This window comes from Pezoporus wallicus, unplaced genomic scaffold (genome assembly GCF_028554395.1).
Source record: "Pezoporus wallicus isolate ANWC-B61680 ecotype Strahan unplaced genomic scaffold, APGP_CSIRO_Pwel_v1 contig_13766, whole genome shotgun sequence".
Classification (NCBI taxonomy): Eukaryota; Metazoa; Chordata; class Aves; order Psittaciformes; family Psittacidae; genus Pezoporus; species Pezoporus wallicus.
Window position 1 is genome coordinate 1274990 of NW_026635291.1, and position 24711 is coordinate 1299700.

The window sequence follows — 24711 nt, forward strand, 5'->3', positions numbered from 1 at the left end:
CGCCTGGTTTTTCCATCCCTTTTCCATACAGCAGCTCCTCTGGCTGCTCTCTTTTTACAGAGCTCTATTTTTTACCTTTTATCAATACTTTTCCCCCAGTGAGAGATAGATTTTAGTCTGTTTGCCCTTAAATGAGCCCTCCCAAACCAAAGGAGGTGCATCTGTCCTTCCCCATCGTGTCTCTCACACCCACGTGGCTGTTCACAGGTTTAGTAACTCCACCTGCATTCATGTTAGCATCTGGGTGGGTTTTAGGGTTCCTCCTCATCTCCCAAAGGGAGATCCTGCAGTCATGCAGCATCCAGAAACACTAGAAGCAGATACAGGATGCGTCTACTTAACACAAACTTGAATCTACCCCCAGCTCTGCCAGCCTGGGCCCATTGGGGCTGATCTGCAGTGATTTCTCCATGTCTTTTTTGAGCTATAAACAGGTTTTTCCACTTTGGTAATCAGGCCTCAGGCTTTAAAACCCCCCTTTGGGCAGCTCGGCAGCATTTTGTCTGAGGTAAGGGGCTGGTTATGCTCTGTCACCGTGCTCGGGGAGCGGAAGAGAAGATGCACTGCTTATTGCTTGGATAAACAAGTCTTCAACAGCCCTTTTACAAGACTCAGAAAGGTAATTACTCGGAGGGGAAGTGAAATGCCTTTACATTAGCAGGTATCATTTGTTCTAGGGTAGCAAATTGCTCTGTGGTTGCTATTATTGCTTTGACAGCAGTGCCCAGGGCCCTTCTGAGGAGGGATGTGCTGCTCCCTGCCTTGACGAGCGTGGTGCCTCTTGTCTCCTCTACTTACCATCACTATCTGTAAGTGTATCATGGAGAACTGGGTGCACTCTCCCGTTTGTGGTGGCTCAGTGCAATAAAGGGGTAATTAACTGTTATTATCAAACATGTCAGTGATGTGACTTGCCTCAGAGGATTTGGGAGTGCTCTTTAAGCTACCGTGCCTCATCCTGCAGCCCATAGTTGAGGAAAGGACTGTGCAAACTGACTGGCAGTGAGTCTTGCCCCTTGCATGCCATGAAATCAAGCTTGCAGGGCTGCTCCTGTGGAGATCTTGCTCTGATTGCAGCTCCTGTCTGGGTTTTCTGGGTCAGGATTATTAATATGGATCATTAATTGGCCTGGCTTTAGGAGGGGCGGGGACATGGGGCTTAGTGCACACCTCAGCAGCCTGCCATGGCTTTAGTTCTGCTTCTTTATGGGTCCCCTGGAAGATGCTGGTGCTGCTTCTTGTCCTTTTCTCTGTCCCCCTTCCACTGCTGATAAATGCAAGGGGAGCCTCCTCCTCACCAGTGTTTGTCCCAGAGCCTGCATGGCTGTGCTCAGCTCCCTGGCTATCGCTTTGGGTGCGAGTACCAGTGATACCAATGTCTGTGTGCAGGAGGGCTTGGTCTGAATAAAGCTGGAATGGTTTTACCTTTTCCCACAGGACAGACAGGATGCAACCCCCCCTTGTGAAAGGGCCTATTCATTTGCAGGGAAACTTCATATCTAGAGCTCTTGTGACAAATCTATTTCAAGCGGAAGGGCTTATGGCAATAATAACCCTTGGATATGTATCTCTTTCTTTACTGCTGTGGGATTTATAACAGTCAGAAAGCAGTCAAGCCCAGGGTAGCACCTTAACACATTGTGTCAGCTCACACCATGCTCCCCTCCCTGCATATTTTCCATAGTAATCGGATTTGACTATTCCTGCACATTGACAGCGCTCGCAGTTGGCACAAAGGCACGCACAGCTCCTGGAATCCAAGCCAGTTCTCAGTGGCAGGGCTTGTCTCGGTGATGAGCACTGCCAGGCATCTCTGAGCTTAATCCCATGCAGACCGTGATGGTGCTGAATGGACACGTGCTGGGCACACACAGGGGTTGGTACATGTGTGAATGGAGGTGGGTGCTGCTCAACCTGCTCCAGGGATGCTCTGTGAGTCCTTGTGCCTCTGATATGCCCAAAGCTCCTGTTGACTGGGGGCTGGAGATCAAGGCTGAGAGAGCTGGGCTGGGGCAGCCTGGAGAAGAGAAGGCTCCTGAAGGGGAGACCTGAGAGCAGCTCCAGTGCCTGAAGGGGCTGCAGGAAACCTGGAGAGGGGCTTGGGACAGGCCAAGGGGAATGGCTTTAACCTGCCAGAGGGGAGACTGAGATGAGCTCTTAGGCAGAAGCTCTTCCCTGTGAGGGTGCTGAGGCGCTGGCACAGGGTGCCCAGAGAAGCTGTGGCTGCCCCATCCCTGGGATTCTATGATTCCATTAAAATGAATGGGCTTGCTTCAGATGAGCCTCTGAATCCCTGGCGACCAGCAGGTGGGAGTGGGATGCGATGGGCTCTTGGCTGGGTTGGGTGAGGGCAGGGACAGCACAGAGCATGGCCCTGGCTGTAGGAGTGGTCCAGGCTCTGATGTGCCGGTTGCTGGTGAACAGGTTAACTGAGTGCTGCTGGCATTCTGCTTTAGCTACCTGGGAAGTGGGGAAGAGTCTCCTGAAATACACCCCCCCCCCCCCCCCCCCCAGCTGCCTGTGAGGAGGGGTTTTGTGGAAGAGCAGAGCATTCCCTGCATCCTGAGCTCCAGTACCATTAGGTTGTGATGGGCAAAGAAAAGGCACCTCAAGAACCAGACTCACAACTGCAAATTTCTCAGAAGCAACGGCTGGTGTGGAGAAAACTGGAATTTTTTAGCCCTGAGGAGGGAGGGAAGGCAGCAGACCCGGTTCTGCTAAACAGTAGTCACAGGTTGAGGGAAGGAGCTGAGAAATTTAAAGCTAATTAAAAGTATCTGAGGCTTTCTAAAACCACTTCTAAAGCAGACAAATGGAAATAACCCACTGGGTGATGATGAGCTTTGAATTTCGTTAGGAACTGCAGAAGAATAAATTTAGCAAATCGCCAGGAAAGGCTAAGGCAGCACCGGAGCTCCGGCACGCAGGCGGTGCCGGTAACGCCCCAAATTCCTGACAGTTATCCACTTTGGGAGGTATTTCCGCTTATCTTACCCCACCTTGAGACCTTCCTATTGAGCTCTGCCTGTGATTAATCCGTGTTCATGCTCCCCTTTCTCTGTTCTCTGTTACTGCTTTCCCCTGTCGCTCAGCGTGGTGACATCAGTCCTCACCCATCGGCCCTCTTTTCCTGCTACTGCCCCATTTAGGAAGGATTAAACCTTTTAGTTGCAGGGAGGTTTTTTGCCTTGGTGTTGCTGTGGCATTGCAGAGCTGCCAGAAGCTCTTTGAGGCTCTGGGGCAGCTCAAAGGAAAGCTGCAGCCCAGTGATGTCCCAGCATTCCCAACTGGTGGGATGCTCCCAACAGCAGCTCCCTCCCAGGAGAACTGAGCCTGGTGTCAGTTCTGACTGGACACTGGTGAGGGCAGCAGCTCTTGGCCATGGGAGCTGATGTGAATGCTGCTATCTCTTCCTGAAGGAATACGGAAGTGGGAATGTTCCAGAAGCTATCTTTTCCTTGAAAGAAGGACCAATACAAGATGGATAAAATGCCCAGCACCATGGCCACGGCATGCAGGAGTTGTGGGAGCTGGGGAACAGAGAGGGGGGAAAAATGGGATGGCATAGCAAGGGAAAGGAGACAATCATAAAAGGGGAAGTGAAATAACCACAGGAAAAAGCCAAGCTGGCTCTCAATAGGCTGTAGGGTTCAATGAGCAGCTGGGACAAAACACATGCAAACACTGTGGCTCCTGAATAATCCAGAGATGGGAGTGCAGGCGATAAGGATGCAACCAAAGGAAGGAGGAAAACAACAGAAAGGAGGAATTACTGAAGGGAGAAACCTGCAGGTGATGTGCTATTCTGCTATGCTAATAGAGAGATGAAAGCAAATGGAACAGGAGCAGAGACTGGCAAAAGTCTTCCTTGTGTTGGAAAGAATAAGAGGATAAACGCTTTTAACATTTATGAAGTAGCAAAATAAAGCAAAGAGAGGCTCAGAACATCAAGCTCGTAGATGAGGAAATTAAAGTACATAAAATATTTATCCATTCGTACTTAGCGGCTGTCAGCCATGCATGCACTGGAGAAATGGTATGTTTCTAGGCACAGATTTATTCTTGCTCCTATTTTTTCCTCCTCTCCTGGAGATGAACAGGAACAATTTGGTAAATAGTAGCTGAACGCTCCGCTCGTTTTTTCCATTCCATTAATGTTTCATTTCTTAATACCCTGGAAACTAAAATGGGAAGTTGGTATAAAACATCATTCTCCTTTCAAGTCATGGTAAAAAGGAACGTGGTTCCAGGCCAGGCATCAAGACTGTAAACGGGTGTCTGTGTTAAAAGGGGAGTGTGGTGCTGCTGACCTGTGCCAGGCTGGATGAGGCACAGAAAGAGATGTGACCCAGGTTGGTTTTGTGTCACCAGCGGCCCAAGAGAATCGCTTCTGGAGGATGCTCTTGGCTCCTTGTCCTCTGCCCATTTCACCCCCATGCCCTCCCTGACACAGGGAGCAGGTTCATCGCCCCAGGTGACTTAGGGGTTACTGCACTGAAAACGCAAGCAGCTTCCTAATTACGGACGTGGGCCTCCGAGTCGGAATGGCCGTGGAGCACAGCGTGTCCCCGAGCTCTTTGTTGAGCACTTCTCTCAGTGGCACTGCAGGAACCCGGGATGAGGAGCACCGTGATGCTCATCAGCTCTGGTTTGCTCGTGGTCTGCAGAGCGGCACCGGCCCCAGGCAGTGGCATGTCAGCCTCTGGCCTATTGCTAATCTTCATTTATGTGATGGGGAATCCCGGCTGCTCCAGAGACTTGGCTGGCATCGCCTGCCGCCTGTCAGATGCGTTTATTCCCCAGCAGCAGCATGGAGAACGCACCAGCGCTGAGCTAACCTGCTCCTCCTCACGCCGCAGACAGCTCCTTCGCATCACCGGGCTGCCGGTACCCCTCTGCCGCTTGGTTTGGTGCCTGGAACCCGCTGAGCCGGGGTCCTGGGGTGGGCATCTGGAGCTCCTGGGAGTCTCAAGTGCTGCCGCTGTGTGCTGCACTGTCCCTCGTGGGATTAATGGAGCAGCCGCTGGACAGCCCAAGGGAATGTCCAAATCCAGCCCTTCCATGAATGATATTGTGGGAGAGCTGGGATTGCGCCTGGGGCAGGGTGGGAAGCGCCGGAGAGCTTGGGCTGCTGCCTTGTGCATCCTTCCCAGGCTTATGTAAAGCAAAGAGGCATCAATATTTATTTCATTATAAAGCTCAAAAAAAGCCCCTTGATCTTGGTTTTATCAGGAAGAAAAAGTTCCTGGATCATTTCTTAGTCTGGCTATGACAGTTTCCAGTGAGGTACTTGGGTGATGTAAGCTAAAATCAGTTCATTAACTTCAGCTGGGATCTGCCAACTTATACCAGCTGAAAGATGATCTTTTTTTGTCTTCTGGTGACAATTTCAGTCCAAGTAAAGCTGACCCAGCCTGGAGGAGACGAGAAGCTGATAACCACAACAAGCAGCTTCCTGCATCCCCTCATGGTGCAGCTTTCATCTCTGGTGCGGGATCAGAATTTGCTTGGAGAGTGAGGAAAAATAGAAGCAACAGTTTCTCAGCATCACCACTGAGAAATCACTTTAACAGCTTATAATGACACTCCATGGAAGGCGCGCATGGACTCCCACATTCCCAGGATCACAGGGTTCCGGAGCCGTGACGTGCAGCCTCCCTGTGCCCCATGGAAACCTACAGCCGGGTCCTCCCCAGTAGGGAAATCAAAGAAAACCCATCCACAGGGAGGGAGCTTGGAAATGCAGGGGGTAAATGGGATAAAGCTGTGTATGGCGTTAACTGTAGGGAGAAAACGGGCTGTGTCAGAAGTGCAGGGTTTCCTCTGGATTCCCTCTGACAGCAGGAAGCTCTGTTGGGGTATATGATGGGCTGTAGTGGCATGAAGGATGCTCTACCTCTTGGCTGTGTTGCACCTTGCTCTTCTCCATGGTGTGTGCTTTGTCTTTGCTGGGCTCCAAAGCCTTCTGAATTCTCTTTGTGTGGCCTTTGTATTGGTGTTCTGCATATAGACTCCCTTGCAAGCCTCTGCACTTGATTGAGTCACTGCTTAATTTAATCCTCTAATCTAATCAATACTTCATGGACCAGCCTTTATTTAAAAAACCAAACAAACAGAAAACCTTCCAGTCTCTTTTCTGATTGCCTGACGCAGGTATTATTAGGTTAATGCAATCAGCAGTGATAAAGCTGCCCTCCATTTAATGAGGGAGCAGTCTAATTCTGCATGCTGGGGACGGGAGCCTGAAGAAGGAAACAACACGGAGCCAAAGTTGGGTGCTCGGGACATTTGTACTGGCATCATCAGATTCAGAGGTGACCCTTTTATTGCAGGAGGCACCCGCAAGGACTCCACCTCCTCTCCAGATGCTCCACAAGACGAGAGCAAGAAGCAGGACCTGCTGCAGTCCCAAGAGGCGAGGATGGGTGATGAAAGGTAGGAGGATGGAGAGCGGTGCGATGGGGAATGCAGGTGGAGGCTGTCTCAGTGGTTTGCTCGAGGCTGCATGGTTCTGGTTGCATGGCGTGAAGCTGCTTTTCCTCCTTGGAGCTCCAGTCATGCCATGGCATCAGCACACAGCTCCCAGTCACAGGCTGTGCCTGCTGGTAGGTGCTGGCACTCAGTTCAATGGCATGCTGCACCTGCTCTCGATACGCATGAATCCTCCAGCAGTTGTTCCATCTTTAATCACATTTGTAGAGCCTCAGGCCATTCATGAGGAAAAAACCAGTTTTCCATCTGTAATAAGAGGAAAGTTTGACTGTCAAGGGGTGCAAATCCTGATAACAAAGTTACCCCTCCTTGTTGCGTTTTGTCATGAATTTCCAGCATCATTACTTTGCTAAGAGTGTTCTCATGTAGGAGGTTGTTCTCGGGCTCTGTGAGAGGGTTGGAAGTGGTAGCAGCAGCTTCCACTTCCAGGGCTTAGCGATGCCTTAGCATGGGTTTAGCTTTCCACACCACGCAGCATGAAGCCAGGGCCCAGGGATGCACTGGATGCTGTAGGTGCTCATCCTGGTGCCTTGGGGCTGAGATCCAGAGCCCTGTGCAAAGCATGGGGAATGAGCTGTGGTTCTGCAAGCTGCTTGCTGGGTTTTTTCACCCTAGATTGTACATTTGTGAGTGGTTCTCGCCATCTTTGTCCTCATCTTTTTGTGGAGAATTGTCCTGTTTTGCCCCCAGGTTGTAGCACTCTGGTTGTGTTGTGCCTTTACAGAAGAAAACCAACAGTAACGTAGGGAGGCAGGAAATAACCCCCCAAAGAAGCTACTATAAGCATGAGGAAGGTGATAAAAAGCAACAGAAACATCTCTACTTCCTTGTTTTTTCAAGAAAGGTCAATTGACTCCCTGGCACCTTGGAGCCCGTAACAAAATCGATGATACTTCATCTTTAATTTGATTTTTCCATTCAATAAGGGTGGTAAGCATTAGTGTCACTGTAATTTTACAGAGTACCATTAGATAACAGGCAAGTATCAAACACGAATATTATGTGCAGTATCAGTGGCAAAATATTATACCCAGCAATGATTTAGAAGAACTTTAATGTCCCAGGCATGCTATGAGAGATGTCACGAATGGGACAACAAAGGGCCTTGTTCTTCAAATAATCACTCCCGGTGATGTCTGGCTCTCTGGGAGGCAGACAGGCATCCGTGGAACCCAATGTCCCATCCACAGCCAGTGACCTGCCTAGGGCAGGCACCTCATTCTGTTCCTGATGCCGCAGGGCAGCGAGGAGGGTGATGGGTTGGAGGAGTGATGGATGTGCTTGCTCCTCGCAGGTCGATAGCAGTGGTCTGCACTGATCCTGCTATTTTTGTGTTTAATTCGGTGAATAAAATGAAACAGGTAAATCACTCGGAGGAGATGCGAGCTGATGTTAATAGGCACATTTGCAGCGCTGTCTAAAAATGAGTTCTGCAATTACTGACTCACGGCATCGCTTGTGCTCCGTGGTGCTGCCGGAGCAGCTTTCCCACCAGCATCCCACGAAGCCAGCACCCAGGGCTGGGGCTTGTGGGAGCGATGGCCGGACTGACTGATACCGACTGACCGATGGCAGCAGCTGCAGTGGAGGATGAGACCCTCAGGACAAGTGTGAAACTGGCTCCATGTGGCCATTTACCACCAAGTGACCGCTGTGAGAAGCCTCGGTGTGCCCGGCTCCCTGCAGAGGAGGCTGGGTTGGTGTGGAGGCCGGCTCATGGAAGGGTGGGGGGGTGTGTTTGCCTTGAACTGCCCTGGAGGAGCCTCATTAGAGCATCCAGCGCTCTTGGGGATGAGAGATGAGAGGGATGATCAAATGGTTGTGGCTGTATTTCAGCGCTGTTGTCATCACCTCTGGCCCTGAGTGAGACCACCCGCTGTGCCGCCTGCATGTGGAATGCCAAGTGATGGGGGAGATGCTCTGCATCCCTTCTGCTGAGTGAACCACCCCATAGCACCATGCAGTGGGGTGCGGTGGACTGGAAATATCCCCAAGTACAAGGAGACCAAGCCTGTGTAAGGGTGCAAAGAGGCATCCACAAACCTCCCAGCTACGCTCCTGCACGGTGCTGGTGCCTCAGCCACCAGATCAGAGGCAGGGCTTTTCCTGTGACTAATCTTCATCCTGCCGCACTGCTGGCTGCTGCCATGGTGGCGTTGCCGAGCTCTTCATAGAGGACACGGTGCCTTTCTCCACGGGAAATGCAGAAGCTCAGCCATGGGCTGTGCTTTTAATCTGGGATGCGATGTGGGACCTCCGAGCATCCGCAGCCCCGACCCTGCCAGGCCTGTGGGAGGACCAGTGGAGCTGGATGGTGCTCTGCCAACTTCCCAGAATAGCATCCGAGGCAAGGCCAGATAAGTCCCTGCGGAGCCTCGTTGCTGGAGCAGTGGGAATCCGTCCTGCAGCACGCGGTGTTCCCACCTCTGCAGCAGAAGTAAAGGATCAGGGACCTGGATGATGCAGCCATCAACCCGTTTCTCTCCACGGAGCAGCCTTAATCGCTCGGATCAGCAGAGTCATTGTGGTTACCGAAAACAAAACCAAGCCCATTGTTATTCGGAGCTTGTCGGGGGCTGTGGCTAATCCCATTATGCGGAGCAGGAGGCACCGGGGGAATGGCATGGCACTGATAAAGCTGCGCGAAGCAATTAGAGGGAATCTCTGGGCTGCGCACAGGGATGTGCTGGGGGCTCAGCCCCGAATTGGGGACAGGCAGGGACTTGTGGGACGGATGTTCCCAGCTGAGCATCTCCTGGCTCTGCCTTTGCAGGGAGCCCCTTTGTGCTCGCAGTAGTGCCCGGTGAAGTGGCTGCTCTTCCCCAGGTCCATCCCAGCGCCTTTCCCATGTGAATGTCTGTTTGCTCACGCCTGGTCAATGCACAGCTCGGCAAAAACCTCTGCCAGAAGCCAAACTGGGGCTGCAGGACTGGGGCAGTGTCACGGTCCCATGCCAGGCACAGCGAGCCAGGAGGCATTGGGAACACAACCCTCTTGGCACTGTGGAAGGAAGATGTCTGATCCCACAAGGTGGTAGAAGATGCTGATGGATAATGGTGCAGGCCATAATTGAATGGTGTTAGAGTGCTGCTACCTTTTTGTTTTGATAAATCTTAAATCATTCCCCAGCTCCTGCTGCTGCTTTAAATTGTAACTTCGCTGTTAAAAAGTTTATCGTGCACTAATTCATCCAGCCCGTTCATTTACATTCTGCTGACAGGGTACAAAATTGCTTCTTTTTTCATCCCGGAGAATTCCAACTTCGGCAATTTATCGTGCCTTTTTGATTTAATCAGGATATTTCCTAAACTTCCATGGCAACAATACGACATTTCTCAAGAAGTACCTGAGAGATGGCTGGGTGTTATTATTTATATCCCTGGTGAACGCTATGTTCCTGAAGGATTTGCCACCACAGTCAGTGCAGTGGGGGTGCATGGGCTGGAAGCTGCGGGTTGGGGCAGGGGTCCCTCCAGCATCGCTTGATTTAGGAAGGACCCCAAGAGCTCCTTTTTTTTTCCATTATCACAAATGTCCATGTATCGTTCTTCCCCATTCCCACCCAAAGGAGCCTGGAGCTGTTGGAGACTGATGGGTGCATTGCCCACCCATCCCTTGGTGCCATGGATGGAGCTGTTTGGTGCTGCTCTGCAGAGCCCATGCCCCGTGCCATGCTGAAGCGCTGTTATTTCACTCTTCCAAACACTGTCAGCACAACTCACAGGAGGGCTTATTTTTGGCTCTGCTCAGCGTAGTTACCTAGCAATTTGCAGGAGGTTGGTATTACTGGGTAGTTTCTTGAGCCGCTTTGCAGCGAGCAATTCATTTGTTGCATTTGGTTCCTTTCACTGCTCACAAACAGTCCAGACGCCAGCTTGGAGTCTTGCAAATTTGTTCTCAGTTGGAAAGATTTCAGCCCCGTTGGTTGGTTGTGAAATATTTCCTCTGATCCTTGCTTTTGAGTGCTCGACGCCTGTAATTCCCAAATCATGCCTGTGCTCGGGCTGCCGGCGTGACGCAGCGCTTCTCCTCGGCCCTGTGAGAGGAAAAGCACACCCTGTGCTGGTGTGAGTATCCTGTAGGACAGCGCTTGGGGGCTCTTCCAACGTTCTGCCGTCTCCTTTCTCAGGCTGGAAGGGAAGAACGGGCAAACGCCTTCCTCTTCCGGCTCCTGGCTGCGCGGGTTGCCCTGCGTGCACAGCATCACCGCTCTAATGAGCTGTAAATACTGTTTACATTGGGTTTATTATCTCCGAGGTAATTTATGCTTTTCCGCTCATCCAGGGCGTTCACAGGCCTTCTGCTCCCCGCAGAACTTGAAGCACTGCGATGAAGAATTGCTGTTATTCAGCTAAGAAGCAATATTGATGCTGAAAAGCAAACGCAGCCACTGCCTTCCATCCTCCCAGCATGAGTCTGAGGGGGAAATCCCAGGTGGTGCAGAACAGGTCAAACAACACCCAGATGGCAAAGAGCCATGGTGCTGTGATGAGTTTTCCAGAATCCTAATTGGGAACAAATTAGAGATGTTTCAATTGCATGTATTGTTACCCACATGACTAAACTGAAGTGAAAGATGCATGTCTTGGCTTGCAGGTGCAAGAGGGAGGGTTTATTGTCTGCTTGGTGCCTTCTTGCAGGAGGCTGGGTGCTCTTGGTGTGTCACAGGCAGTGAGAACCCCGTGGGCTGGTGGGAGCAGCCCCATCTGCAGCGTGCTCAGACTGATGGAGCAATAGCCATGGCTGAAGGACACTCATTTAACCTCCTCATGGTGGCTGTGCCTGCAGTGGGAGGCTTCGTGCAGGTACGGCCGGCGCTTCTCAGGGGGAGCGTGTTTATGGAAGTTCCCCCCCCCCCCGGGGCACATAGATGTTCATTAGTTCTATTATCCCGACCATTTTGTTCTCCAAAGTGTTGCAGAGAAGACAAAATGAGAGCGATGGCTCTCTCGGAGCTCCGGCGGGTGCGGGATGTTTGCTTTAAATAGAATTAACCATGCAAATTGAATCATGTGAGCGTAAATTAGCGCTCATTCCGCCGGTGCTCTCGATGTGGCTTAACCTACCATTTACCCCAAGACATCTGCTAAGTGCCATACTTTCAAGTACTTAAACAGCACCTATTGCTACCAAAAACGTCCCAGCCCCACGGAACAACAAAGCTGCCGGAAAGCCTGTAATTATCGTTAAAGGGCTATTGTGCTTCTGGAGATGATGAAGCCTCGGGTGAGGCTTTCCAGGCTGGCTCTCCCGCTTGCCAAGGGGAGGTGGAGCGGAGCTGGGGCTGAAGCCTTGCAGCCTCCCTTCCTCTGGCTGCTCCGGCTGGGGCTTGGTACGAGGAATTGGAAGGATGCAGCGAGAGGGGGGTTGGATTCCTCAGGTTTCTACCTGTTGTGAGGAGGCCGCGTGTCTGCTGGGGGATTTTGGCTCAATCTCTTGCTGCCATCGCATCCTCTGCAGCTGATACGGAGGGAGAGGCCCCAGGGCTGCAGCGAGCGCGGTGTCACTCCTCCAGCCTTTGCTGCAATGTATTATTTACACGGTTATTTAAGCTTTTGTTGCCACAGCCGGGAGAATTAATGCATTAACCTCGCAGGGAAGGTGGAGTGGCAGCAGCTGGAAGCTCAGCCCTTCAGTGTGGGTTGGCTTCTGCATGCCAGATCGCAGCTGAAAGCGTGGCGGATGGGGAAGAAGGACAGAGGGGGTGGCATTGCCGGTGTCCCATGGATGCTCAGCCTGTTCCCGGGCCCCTCGTGGGAAACGCGGCTGTGATGCTCATTGGCTTCACGTGGAATTCCTGCCCCCTTCCTGCAGCGTGAGAAAACTCATTGTGGTGGGTATGAATAGAGTTGGGCACAATTCCTCCACAGCAGTTATGCAAATTCCCAGCCATAATGACACATTGTCTTGTGCGATCCTGCGAACAGATGGCCCGAAGACAGGCTCAAGATCGGAATTAGTCCTGGGCTCCTGCAACGTAGCTGGGAGCATATGGTCCTCATAGATTCCTTGTTTAGCCTTGATAGCTAAGTGAACTGCTTCAGATGAATACAAGAAAAAGAAGAGGACAGACAACAAGATTGTGATGATTCAGTGGTGCTCAGGCTCTTTGGAGAGGCTGAAACTGTCCCTTCTCAAACTCCTGTATCCTTCCAGCAGCAGAAGTTTTGCTGCCAGTGATCCATGAAGATGGAAGCAGCTCTTTCCTCCGTGGAAATATAGATCCCTAGGGCTGATGCCTGTTCCCAGGCACGTCCTGGGATGGCCTGCGTCATGCTGAGGTAGAGGAAAGCCTTCATCAGCAACAAGTGTTAAAGGTGGTATCAAGCTCAGGTTGCCCAAAAGCCTGGCTGTAGCAAGGCCAGAGGATGCTGGTCTCATTCTCACTGTGAAAAGCAAACTGCCAGCTTCTCCAGTATGGATTCCTCTGCGAGGTGCAGAAGCTGGGATGCAGGCAGGAGCACAGCTGCACTTTTGGCCAGGGCAGTTTCTTTGGCTCCTTACAGCATCACTCCCATCTGACAGCAGCAGCCTTCAGGGACCGAGCTCAGAGCCTGCTTCAGACCTGTTATTTATGCTACAGCTTCCCAGCCGGCCCCGAGTGTACCAGCAGTGGTTTATAATTCCATTTGGCACTTTGTTTTATTGCGAGGCTTTAGGAATGGCTCTGATGGATAGCCCCGTTCTGCTGGCTGGCACATCCGTGCTGCACATGCTTGGTCAGGTGCTGGTTCCAACTTGGAGCCATCAGGAGGGGTACCCAGTTTGCAGAATGGGGCATTGTATGCTCATTGCTTTGTAAATTCATGAAGTATGGGGATTCTTCTCCATTTATTTCAACCTAAAGATGTCTTTAAGGCTGTTCATCTGTGCTGCTTGGGATTTCTCCAGGGACAAAATAGAAAACAGATACATATGGTGAAAGTGCTGAGCAACGATGATTGATTCTGTCAGTTAAATGTCATACCAGCATTAAACAGCGTATGCTGCTGTAACTGCCTCCCCACTCATGTCAGAGCTGAACCCTTCCCATCAGCCCGTGAGCTGCCATTGGCACTGCACAATGCAGCATCTGGGTGAAAAAGGGACTTTTTCTTTTAAAGCTAGGCTATTTCTAATCAGCTCAGTGTCTGGGTCCTAATATTTGCCTAGGGCAAGTTCTTTTGTTCTTTCACAAGTCTGAGTAAGTGCTCCCTGAGGATTGTGGCTGAGAAAACGTGTGGGAAGGGCTGTTGGTGCCAGTGTGGATCCATGGTACCACAGATGCGGCCATGACAGGACCAGGCTCTGCCCAGCTGCTCTTGTGCTTTTTGCAGTGTTGTGTGCGTGCCCCCCCTCCCAATAATGAGTAGCAGCAGAGGTTCCAACTGATGTACTTGTTCTTTTCCATGTTCTGCATTGTAAACCAGCTCGGTAGCTCTGCTGGGAATTCCCTGGGACAAGGGCAAACAGAGCCGGCTGCTGTCCCTGGATGAGTTGTTAGGATGCTATTGGAGGAAGCTCAGCCCATTGCAGGGACCCGAGTGACCTTTCATTTCCTTTTAATTGCAAAGCAGATTTGAAATTAATTGATCCCGATGTTTTCTTGAAGGAGGGATGAAAAGAGGGCAGTGTGATTTCAAACTGGGCCAGATGAAATACCACGGAAGATGATATTTGCTGGGGCTTCACCAGCCCTCAGGGGAGCTCTTTCCCTGTGTTGGGGGGGATTAGTGGTTGATGACTGGGAAATACCATGGGGCTTCTCTGTCCTGTTTGCATGTGCCCTCCAAACGCTGGTAGAAAAGGTTTTCTGAGCCCCTCAGCCTCCAGGAGAGCTGGTTCAGGGCGACCCCCTCCAGCCGCTTCCGAGGGATGTGGGTGATGCTGGTCCCCCCACGCTGATTGCCAGCTTGGCAGCACCACCAGCATCATCAGTTTCCATGGCAATGGCAGGATGCTGTGCCGTGGAGCTGGGTACCGGTGCATGCCACAGGCTTCTGCTGGTTCCTTCAGGAAGCTGGAGGAGTTCATGGGAACCTGGGTGCAGGGCACAGAGCTTGGCCAGGGCTGGCTGTGAGGGCTTTATTTCATAGCACAACTTGAGCAGAACCCCTGTGCTGCATGGGAGCACTCACAACCCTGCAGAGAGGCACAACATACGTGTGTTTTCAGCAGGGCAGCAAGACAAATGAGCCAGCTCTTTGAACCATCCATCTAACTCACATCCTCTGGACCCCACAACCTTCTCCAAGTAAATTAAGTCCTGTGCCTGGCACTATTTGCTCTACTGAGCTGGTTTGCCTTGAGGCACAGTAGCCTCTGGTGGGTTTTTGGGAGGCCAGGGTGAGACCTGGTTCTGTGCAGGGAATGATGTAAAGGGACTGGGCTGTGTGCTGTGCAAACAGGCATTTCAGCTGTATTTCCCTCTGCTGCCAGGTACTACCATGGGCAGAAGATGGCTTGCAGGATCCCAGGCCTCCTCCATGCCCAGCAGGCTTATGCTAAACAAGGTGAAGAGGGGAGGAAAGTCACCAACCCATGCAGCCAGAGGTGATGGCACAGGGTTGGCAGGGTGAGGAGCTATCCCAGCGTCTCCACTAGTGCTATTGGGGGGGGCATGGCAGAGTGTGGGCCTTTTTTCTCCCTCTTATCTAAGCTATTGCCTGTCACTTGTTTCTGTTTGCACTGGGCAGATAAATGCTGTGATTGCTGGGATAACGTCTTTGTCTGGTGCTGTCCTTGCAGTGAGAATTTAGGGGTTTATCCCCTGCCTTAACCACAGACACCTCACGTGGATGCTCGGGGTGGACCACGGCCCCATGGTGCTGTCCATACTCCCTGAGCAGCACTGTGGCTCCCACCCTTTGCCCACTCAGGATGCTGCAGGCAGAGCAAGGGGACACAGGCTGTTCTAATACAATCCTGGTTTGCTCTGAGAGCAGCCTCCTGCTGTACTGGACTCCCTGCTGCTTCCCAATCACTCTTTGCTGACACGCAAAGCAGACAGGCTGTGGATTCAAACGTGCTCCCTGTGCCCATGGCGGGGATGCCGCCTCCTCCCTTTCCTGGGAATTATTAATGCTTGGAGCCAGTGTCCTCCAGCCTTGGGAATGTGCAAGTGATGGATGCTCGTCCGTTGTCTTAATTTTCCTGTTTGTTGCCCCCGGGGCGAGCGCCCTGTGCAGCTGCAGGCTCCGGGTGCTCCTGCTCTGATATACACACCTTCCTCTTTCTGTAGATTGTATCTTTTATGGGTGCTGTAACTCACTCCGCTTCTCGCTGGCTGTGGCAAGGAATTCATCTCTCCTCTGCCTGAACGTGGTCACAGCAGGCTATGGGGGAGCTGGTTTCTAAGGTACGTGGGCTCCCTTGCTCCATGTGTGTGTGCCTTTGGAGTGAGAAGCAGGAGGTCAGCCCTCCTCCCCATGGGTTACGGACCGTGGAGCCCACCGGAGGGGTTTTAAATAGAGAGCTTTGGCCTCCGCTCATGTAAAAGTCATTCCCTGCTTCAGCAACACTGCCGAAAACAAGCTCTTTCCAAAGAAGCCAGGATTCTCTTTCCATCGCCACAGTCATGGCAGTGGCAGGAGGTCTGCAGGACAGGGGTGCCTCAGGGCTGGTTGGCCACGTATGTGGAATGCTGAGGTCCAAGACCCTCTCCTTGCTCAGGTGAGGTCGGTCTGACCGGCAAGCTGCTGTCATCGGAGAGCATTGGCTCTGCAGGTAGAGGCGCAATATTTGTCTGCTTTGACAGGCTGGATTGTACCAGAACCACTCACAGCTCGGTGTTAAGCACTGAGCAGCACTAGCTGCTGGATGCGGTTACCATCAGGAGGCTGGTGAAGCTCCCCGGCTGCCTCATGTCAGCCTCATGCTCATGCTCTCTTGGACTGTGGAAAGCACCAAGTCCCATCTGGATCCAGACAGGAGAGATCCCGTGCCATGGCCATCCGTACCAGCCCTCATTGGAGACCACATGAGCTTTGCATCCCCAGCACCGACTGCTGCGTGGACATGAGCAACCCCCCCTGCCTGGGGCTGAGGAAGGGCCGCTGCAGCTGCCAGAGAAGCCGGTGACTTACTGCTCTAATAAAAACCAATGCTGCTTATTTGAGCATCCTGCAAACCAGGTGGGAAGGTGGGATGAATCCACCGGGTGCCAGATCCCGTCAGCACTGCAGCCCTCGCTGATGGGGCATCACTTCGCTGCCCATGCCCTCGGCCAGGCAGGACTTTCATCTCCTCTCTCCTGCTGCTGGAGGTTGGATGCTCACAGCAGGTCAGCACAGCCAGGTTCCAGCACCTTGGCACTGAGCAATGCACCTTGTTCCCTTGTAGCAAACCCAGAGCCTATAAAAGGGAATAAAATACGCAATGCCACGCAAGCAGCATCCCTGAAGAGTGGTAAAGCACCGAAGTGCTGCTCCCATGACATCAGAAGAGAGTTTTGTCTTTAAACAAATAACCTCAGTTAACAAAGTGACGGTTCGAATGCTGTAACAGCACTTTGAAGGGAGAGAAGCCGCTCCTTGCAGCAGTGGGACGTATCCTGCACTCCGCAGCATCCACAGCCTCGGGCAGCCAGAGCACACGCTGATGGCGAGGAGCAGGATGCAGCCCCGCTGTCCTGCTGCTAGAAACAGCTTTAATTTCTCCTAGTGCCTCATGTAAAGTAGCCAAGCACCCGGGTCTTGCACCCAGCAGGTCCAAACACTGCTTTTACCCCTGCGTGGCAGGAGAGGCCACGCAGCAGCGCTCTGCTGGCATTGCACAGCGCTTTATCAATGTTATATGAAGGTGCAGCTCCTGCGCTGCACCCCTGGGACCTTCCAAGCCGTGCTGGTGCAAGCCTTCAGGAAAGGAGTGCTCGGTGCACACAGCCCAGAGACAGGTGACTTGGAACCATCCTGGCCTTGATGAAGTTGCCTGCTGGAGCTGCCCGGTGCAGCGCAGGGAGAGCTCGGTCTCCCTGGCAATGGTTGCCATGCGATAGCTGCCGTGGCACTGCATCGCCTGACTTCAGTCGAGCGCACGGTCCTTCCCAAGGGAATGCGCTCGTGTCAGAGTCCCCAGGGAGGCACAGGCACCGAGGAGCCCAGCAGTGGGAGGGCTCGCTGCGGGATGGATGGGTCCTGCTGATGGAGAGAGGAAAAGAGGGACTGAACCGGGACACGGAGCTGCCCCAGCTCTGCAGCAAAGGCACAATGTGGCTGTGGCAGCCAGAGGGAACGTGTTCCCAAACCATGCCTGTGTCCTCTCCGTCCCAGGTCCATAATCCTGCGTCACCGTGGAACACAACCATCAGTCACAGCCCTGCAGGGGATGCAGTTTGCCAAATGTAACGTGGCCTGCAAGACATCTGTAACCCATCTTTTGTAGTATTCAGCCCCAGGCTGTGGTCTGTCTGCACAGCCTCTTCTGCGCTCCTGAAGCTGATGGGCTAACAACTTTACAGTAGTGCTTTCTGTCTCCCAGCGAGCACTTAGCCTTGCACCGTAAGACAACTCCTGTTTTGAAAAACACAAAATCTCTGTAGGAATGTAAGGTTTTTATTTTACATCCAAATGTAAAAGCAATAATTGCATTCATGCAGAAAACCAGTGGGAAGAGGCAACACCCCCAGATGAACAAGCGCTTTGTCTTTTGGCTCCCCGTGACTAGTTGAGCTCAGAGCTGTGCACCCATCCAGTGCTGTGAGCGATGTGAATTGTGTATGGAGGGGGTCTGGCTTGGAAAAGCAGTGGATCAGTGTTTAAAATGCATTGAGAAATACACACCAGTGGTTCAGAGAACGTGCCTGTAACTGCTGCACCCAGTGCTGTGTAGAGCTGGGTCCTGAAGGACCGCTTGAGCTGGGGTCCGTGCCTGCATCTGTGGTGATGGGAGCGTTGTCCCGGCAGCAGTCCCCTCGTGTCTCATCCATTACCTACATCTGATTTCTGTATCCGCTTTCCCATGTGAACAATGGCGTTGAACCGAACGCCAGTCATCAGACAGGCGTAATTGGATTTGGGAAGTGTTATATTGTGAATTAAATTGACTGATGGGGAAGTGCCAGTTTTATTAAAAGTCTTCCTTCAGATGATAATTTTATATCTGTGAGGATGAATTGCAAGAGTACTTGAAGGCATCAGTTGAAAACGATGAAGTCATTTTAATAAAGGCTGACTTTCCCTTTCGTATACTTCTTTTTAAGTACTTTATCTCTTTGTGGGAAACTCTATCCAATTCCAAACCAGAACCTGTGCCCAAAATGCCACATAATCAAGCAATCACTTTGCACCCGGAGCCCGGGCACACACAGCCAGGACTAAGTTGTCTCTGGGCAGCCCTGGTTTGGATCCTGCTGGGGTGACCTGACTCCCGGGGGCAATCACACATTGGCTTATGGGGGTTTTCCTCTTCACACACCTTCACCCCTTGGGAAAGCTCTGCCTGGTGCCGCCTCCACAGGAAGCTCTGGCTGTGAAGCCACAAGTGCCGTCCCTCAGCGTGGCCCTGGGGTGATGGATTCAGGCTTCATCCCTTGATGCATCAGGGTCTGGAAATGTTTGGCTTCATTTTTCCCTCTGAGCCACTTTTGTGGTTTGTTTTTTGCGTTATGCCTATGGCTGTGGGGAAAAGCAAATGGGCTGAATCCTCCGGGTGGACAAGAAGAGCTGGACAATGTGCTCTGCTTCAAACAGCCTTGAAGCGGAATTCACTGAATAAATCCAGGGATTATAGCAGCATGAAAAGGCTGGAGTTTTGCAGTAAAAACCTGTTTCTGTTGTATTATGTTAAATAGCATCATCATATGCAGATAAGAGCAAGCAGTGCCCCCAGACATGGATATGGGATGTAGTTAACATCTGAACTGATCGGCACTGAGCCAGGATCAGGTGGAAGGCACTGGCATCACTTTGCATCCTGCTCCTACGCATGTAGTGGAGCCTCACTCCTTGCCATGTGCCTTCGGGGGTTTGTACCATCGCCCCATCAGTGAGATGTTGGAGGGAGCAGCTTTGGGTACCAAGGGCATCGCCACCACCTTGGCCGCTGCCTCCCCATCAGCTCCTCCTGGGTCTCTGCTGCCTCCTCCCATTATCCTGGCTCTGGTTGGGTGAGGAGGATGGTGAGCTGTGATTTCTCCATCACGTCAATGCTTGTTGATCTCTGTTCTTGAGGCTTCAGTGGAAATCTGAACACTGAAAAAAATCTACTTCCTTTAATTGTATTTTCCAGAAGAAAGAAGTGGGAAATGGAGCAAGGGAAGGAGTAAGAGGAACAAAACCCAACACTTGGAAACTTCCCTGACTCTCTCCTGCTGAAAGAAGTTTATTATTGGACTTGATGGTCCTCATGGGTCCCTTCCAACTTGAGGTATTCCGTGATCCTATGGTTGGCTTTGTTCCATAATTTCACAGCAAGGAGATGTTTTCTCTCCTTGTTGTTGCCAGTCGTGGCACTGCTGAAATCAGAAGGGTTTGGGGTTTAGATGTCAGGGCTCACGGGGCAGCTCACAGCCCTCACTGCTTCATTTCCCTTTCCTACTTAAGCTCATTCTAATTAAAAGTGTCTTAACAAATCTTTGATGGGCAGTTCAGCTGAAATGGGGCTGGAGCCGTGGCTGTACAAGCACTGGCCGATGTAGCCTGCAATCCCCGAGTCACCTCTGACCGCTCATTCATCACCAGGCAGCGTCCACTTCATTATGTCTCCATTGATCAGTTAAATACTTTGTGCTTTATTTATCCCACCGACAGGAAGCAGAAGTGCAGGAACAAAACACAATTGGGTTGGACTGATACCTAAGGAAGTAAAATGAGCAGCTAAAAGCTGCGCTACACCCGGCTTCCTTTTCGGATGGGGCTCAGTTGGGTTTGGGATGGGGCTTTTTTTTCCTTATTTATAAGGGAAAATCAGTGAAAACCTCTTTGGTCAAAGTTTTAGTGCTCTGGCCCATGGCAGAAGGGCCGGGTGCTGTTACCACTATGTGGGTGACGGGGATATGAACCCTTGTGTGTGCAGAGACCTGTCCTGCCCCTCTGTTAGAGGTAGAAAGGCACTATATGAAAGGATAGGCTCAGATCTACCCACTCCTCACAAGAGGAATCCCAGATTTCAAAATATAATTAGAATTCTGGTTGTTCTTTGGTTGATCTAAAGCTCTGTCTTCTGCCGGAACGGTTCTGTGCTGAAATGGTTTGAAGTCAGATACTTTAGCTGCGCAGAGAGCGCGAGGCCGGATTTGCATGTGAAATGAATCATGCCAGAAATGATTAAAAACACCAGAAAAGTTGAATTTAAGACTTTTTTTTGTTACTTACTATCAAAGTTTTCCAGTAATTTTCCACCCCCTCAGATGAGCATCGTTCCGATGAACTGAAGAGAAACTTTCTCTGCTATTCATTACTGAGGGGTCTGAGGGGAATTCTTCGTGTTTCAGTGAAAAAGCAAAGCTAAAAATAAAGGGGTTTCCATCAGATAAGTTTTTTTTGTGGAAGATGAGACTCTGGGAAACATGAGGACAGCATTTTATCTTGTGAATGGTGGTGGCAAGTCGTTAGGAAGGGAGAAGGAGCAGGCAGGGTGCGTGTGTGACAGGAACAGTGAGTGCTGTGCCACTGCCGATCCCAGTGCTGGACAGGCACCGTGAGCAAGGTGCAGGAGGTTGGATGGGTTTGTGGTGCTCCATGTCAGTGTTTTAACATTTGAAATTCCCATTTGGAAAAGCAGCCGCTGGGCCCAGCCCCGGGATGAAGCTGACATGCGCTTTCCCAGCCGTCGCTGGCACCATCAGCACAAGGCTGCTGCCAGCCCTGGAGCCGAATGCAAACACATGAAGCTTGCATGGTGCTTGTCCAGCCCTGCACAGCTGTTTGGTACAGATGTGCCTCAAGGCCTGGGAGCAACTGCTGCCTGCATCCCCATCCCACCGCATCCCCATCCCACCCGCATCTCCATCCCACTGCATCCCTATCCCACCCGCATCCCTGTCCTCGGACACAGCAGTTAGTCCCTGAGGAAAGATTATTTGCATGATTAAAACAAGGGGAGCAACAGCACAGGCAGCAAACCTTAACTGTACTCTTACGAAACAGAGACAGGTCAGCAAATGTCTTAAGATATCTCTACTAATGACAGCAGGATCTGTCAGCTGCTGGGAGAAAAAAGATCTCTCTCCATCTCTGTAGATGTGGGGCTGAAATCGTATTTGTATGTAGATGCGGTTTCTCTAAATGCACACTAACTTCCCAGTTGCTACAGGAGATGTTGCATATTCATGGCAGGAGAGCCTTTTACCAGAGCAGGAGTTTTCAAGAGTGCTTTGCATGATTTTTTTCTCTTTCTCCGCGTGTCAGAGTTCGGCTCACACTGAAATTAAAACCCAGCCGAGACGGATCATGCGCAGCTCAGCGGGGCATTATTCTCCAGCGAGTGGCAAGGGAATGGTGGAGCAGTAACGCACAGCTTTTGTAGCCATGTCACTTTGATGAATTCCTCAGTGCTGGCAGCATAGTGAGCTTTGTGTCCCATCAGGAGGTGCCCGCGGGAGCAGCAGCGCAGGCTGGGCTCTGGGATACTCGTGCTGCAGGAGAGCGATGTGTTTTCTGTTAATCAGCAATCCGCTTGTTCCCTGTAAGCACAAACTGGACATGGGGAATGTGGTTAGGAGGAGTGCTGGCTCACCCCGTGCTCTTCCCCACAAGTGGTCCCTTTGGCCATAGGACAGCCCTGGTAAAAGCTCCTCCAAAGCCAGCCCATCCCACTCAGCAAGTCACGCAACAGCACCGGCTTTTTGCATAGAGAATCCAAGTGTAGGGCACCGAGCAGGGCGAGCAATGTGATCAGTGTAATCATCCCATTAACCACAGATGCTGTTCCCCTAATCTGTGATTTCAAGTCGAATGCAACCAATTGGTCTGCTCAGGATACTCACAGCCCGGTTCATGAATCATTGAATATAGAGTGGTTTGGACTGGAGGGGACCTTAAAGCTCCTCCAGCTCCAACCCCTGCTATTGGCAGGGACCCCTTCCACTGGAGCAGCTTGCTCCAAGCCCCTGTGTCCAACCTGGCCTTGAACACTGCCAGGGATGGGGCAGCGACAGCTTCTCTGGGCACCCTGTGCCAGGGCTAAATCCCGATCTCCTGAAGGTGCTGAGCGAACAAACACAGGGATCTGGGTGGTCCAGCCAGGCTGGTGCACTCCTGGGATCCCATGGGATCCCGGCCCTGCTAGGGAGGGTCGGCCGAGGATGGCTACCCAGGGAGAATTAAGAACAAATCACGGCTTGGAATCATATCTGCCTGCAAACATTTCCATAGCGCATCTGCTGCCTTGAATTGGGACCTGAATATTCATCTCCAAAATGTATAATTTATACTTACAGCAGACAATTCATAATTTAAGTGTTATTGCTCTAAATTAAGTATAACATTTAAGCTGGCTGTGGACCAGACAACTAAAACCAAGCCACCATGAAGGGGAGAACGTGCTCTCTGCAGTTCATGCCACAGGGTACCACTGGGATGTGGACATCGGAACGGAGTCAGGCCTGGCTGCCTGTAACACCCCTGCTTGTGTCCTCTCCCTTCTCCAGCCCTCCAACAGCAGCCACTGGAGAGAGAAAGCAGAAAAAAGTCAGGAATGAAAAAGGAAAATTAAACATGAAAATTTAATTAAATCACCCTTTGATCACTCTCTGTGGAATGGACTCCGTTCGGAAGATTATTTGTTGGAGAGCAATAATAGCTTCTAATTAGGATGGGATTCAGTGGGAAATGAGGGGTTTATTATTTATTTCTTTTAATCAACCCGTTTTCCCCCTACACAAACCGACACAACTCCACACACGTTACCAGCCAAGTAGTGTCCAAGTTATGTGTTATAGCCTGGTCATTTGCTGTTGTCTACCCACCGGAAACCTGTGGTTTAACATCACCAAAGCAGCCACTGGAGCAGCGCTCTGTGCCTTCACTGTGACAAGCAGGGCACTGGGATTTCCTTTCCAAGTCCCTGGGAAGGAAGGGAGCAGAGGAGCGTTTTGCCCTCCCAGGTCCTCTCCATGGGTGCTGCAGGGTGCGTGGGACCATCCCCGCTGGCTGGGATGAAGGGCTGGGGAGCAGGAGGAGCCCGGGATGTCGGAGCAGGACTTTGGGTGGGAGTCACATTCCTCTTCCCAGCTTTGGCTCCCACACAGTAAATCCCCTGAAAGAGCAGCCGTGGCTGCCTTGGCTTTGTGAATGAGGCCCTTGAAGATTTGCATATATCATAATACATGTGAGTCACAACCAGCCAGCGTTTCAAATGCTCACTGAGAGAAAGAACCAAATATCCCCATTAGAGCTTTTATCCCCTGCTATTTCATATCACAATAAAATGTCAAAAGGAAAAGAGAAGCAGATTTCTGATATTATTACTTTGAACTTTTCTTGGCTATACTCCCCTGAAGCATGACATTTACTGAGGAGAGGGAAAAAGGAAGAGGCTGGAATATCTCCTTAATCATCTTTATTTCAGTGCTGTGGCATCGAGTGGCCGGACATCATCTGCTGCCCTTATGGGTGGCACCATGTCCCCAGAACCCTGCCATCCCCCTGGCACCCAATCTCCATACCTCTACCTGCACACAACTGAGGAGACACAACAGGTACCATTTACATCATCATCATCATCACCACCATTATCAATATCAACATAACAAATGGTGTAGTATAGCATAGCATGGTACAGTATCATAATATAGAATCATAGAGTGGTTTCTGTTGGAAGGGACCTCAAAGCTCATCCAGTTCCAGCCCCTTGCCATGGGCAGGGACACCTTCCACCAGAGCAGGTTGGCCAAGCCCCATCCTACAACAACATCTAGCATTTTCCAAGGCCGATCCCATTGTACTCCTGGGAGAAGCAGCACAAAGAGCCAGTCCCCGCGCACGTTGACATTGCCACCCCAATGGCTTTGTCCTTTCCATGCTCCTGAGGCCTGGCTTTGCCGTGGGATTTACACCACATCGTAAAGGTGGCTCCAGGGGACTACGTATGAATTCTAAGTCATCAAAAGTTCACAGAGCAAGGAAAAGTGTGGATGGATGTCATAAAAAAGTGAGGGGAATAAAGTGTTTCTTCCGTCAAAAGCTTTTATGAGTCCATTTAAGAAATCCATTTTAACTGTATTTTAATTTCATTTATGGGCCTAATAAAGTCAGATAGTGTCAGGGAGATTCACAAAGGTGAGCACTAACACCACATGCA

At 51.2% G+C, this 24711-nt stretch overlaps 1 long non-coding RNA gene across 1 annotated transcript; it reads left to right on the forward strand.

Annotated features, from left to right (window-relative positions):
• Positions 1–497: 497 nt before the first annotated feature.
• LOC130603599 (uncharacterized) lies at positions 498–10903 on the forward strand. Its single transcript, XR_008973223.1, has 3 exons — positions 498–619; positions 6333–6435; positions 10777–10903. It is a non-coding gene; the product is annotated as an uncharacterized LOC130603599 (long non-coding RNA).
• The last annotated feature ends 13808 nt before the right edge of the window (positions 10904–24711 follow it).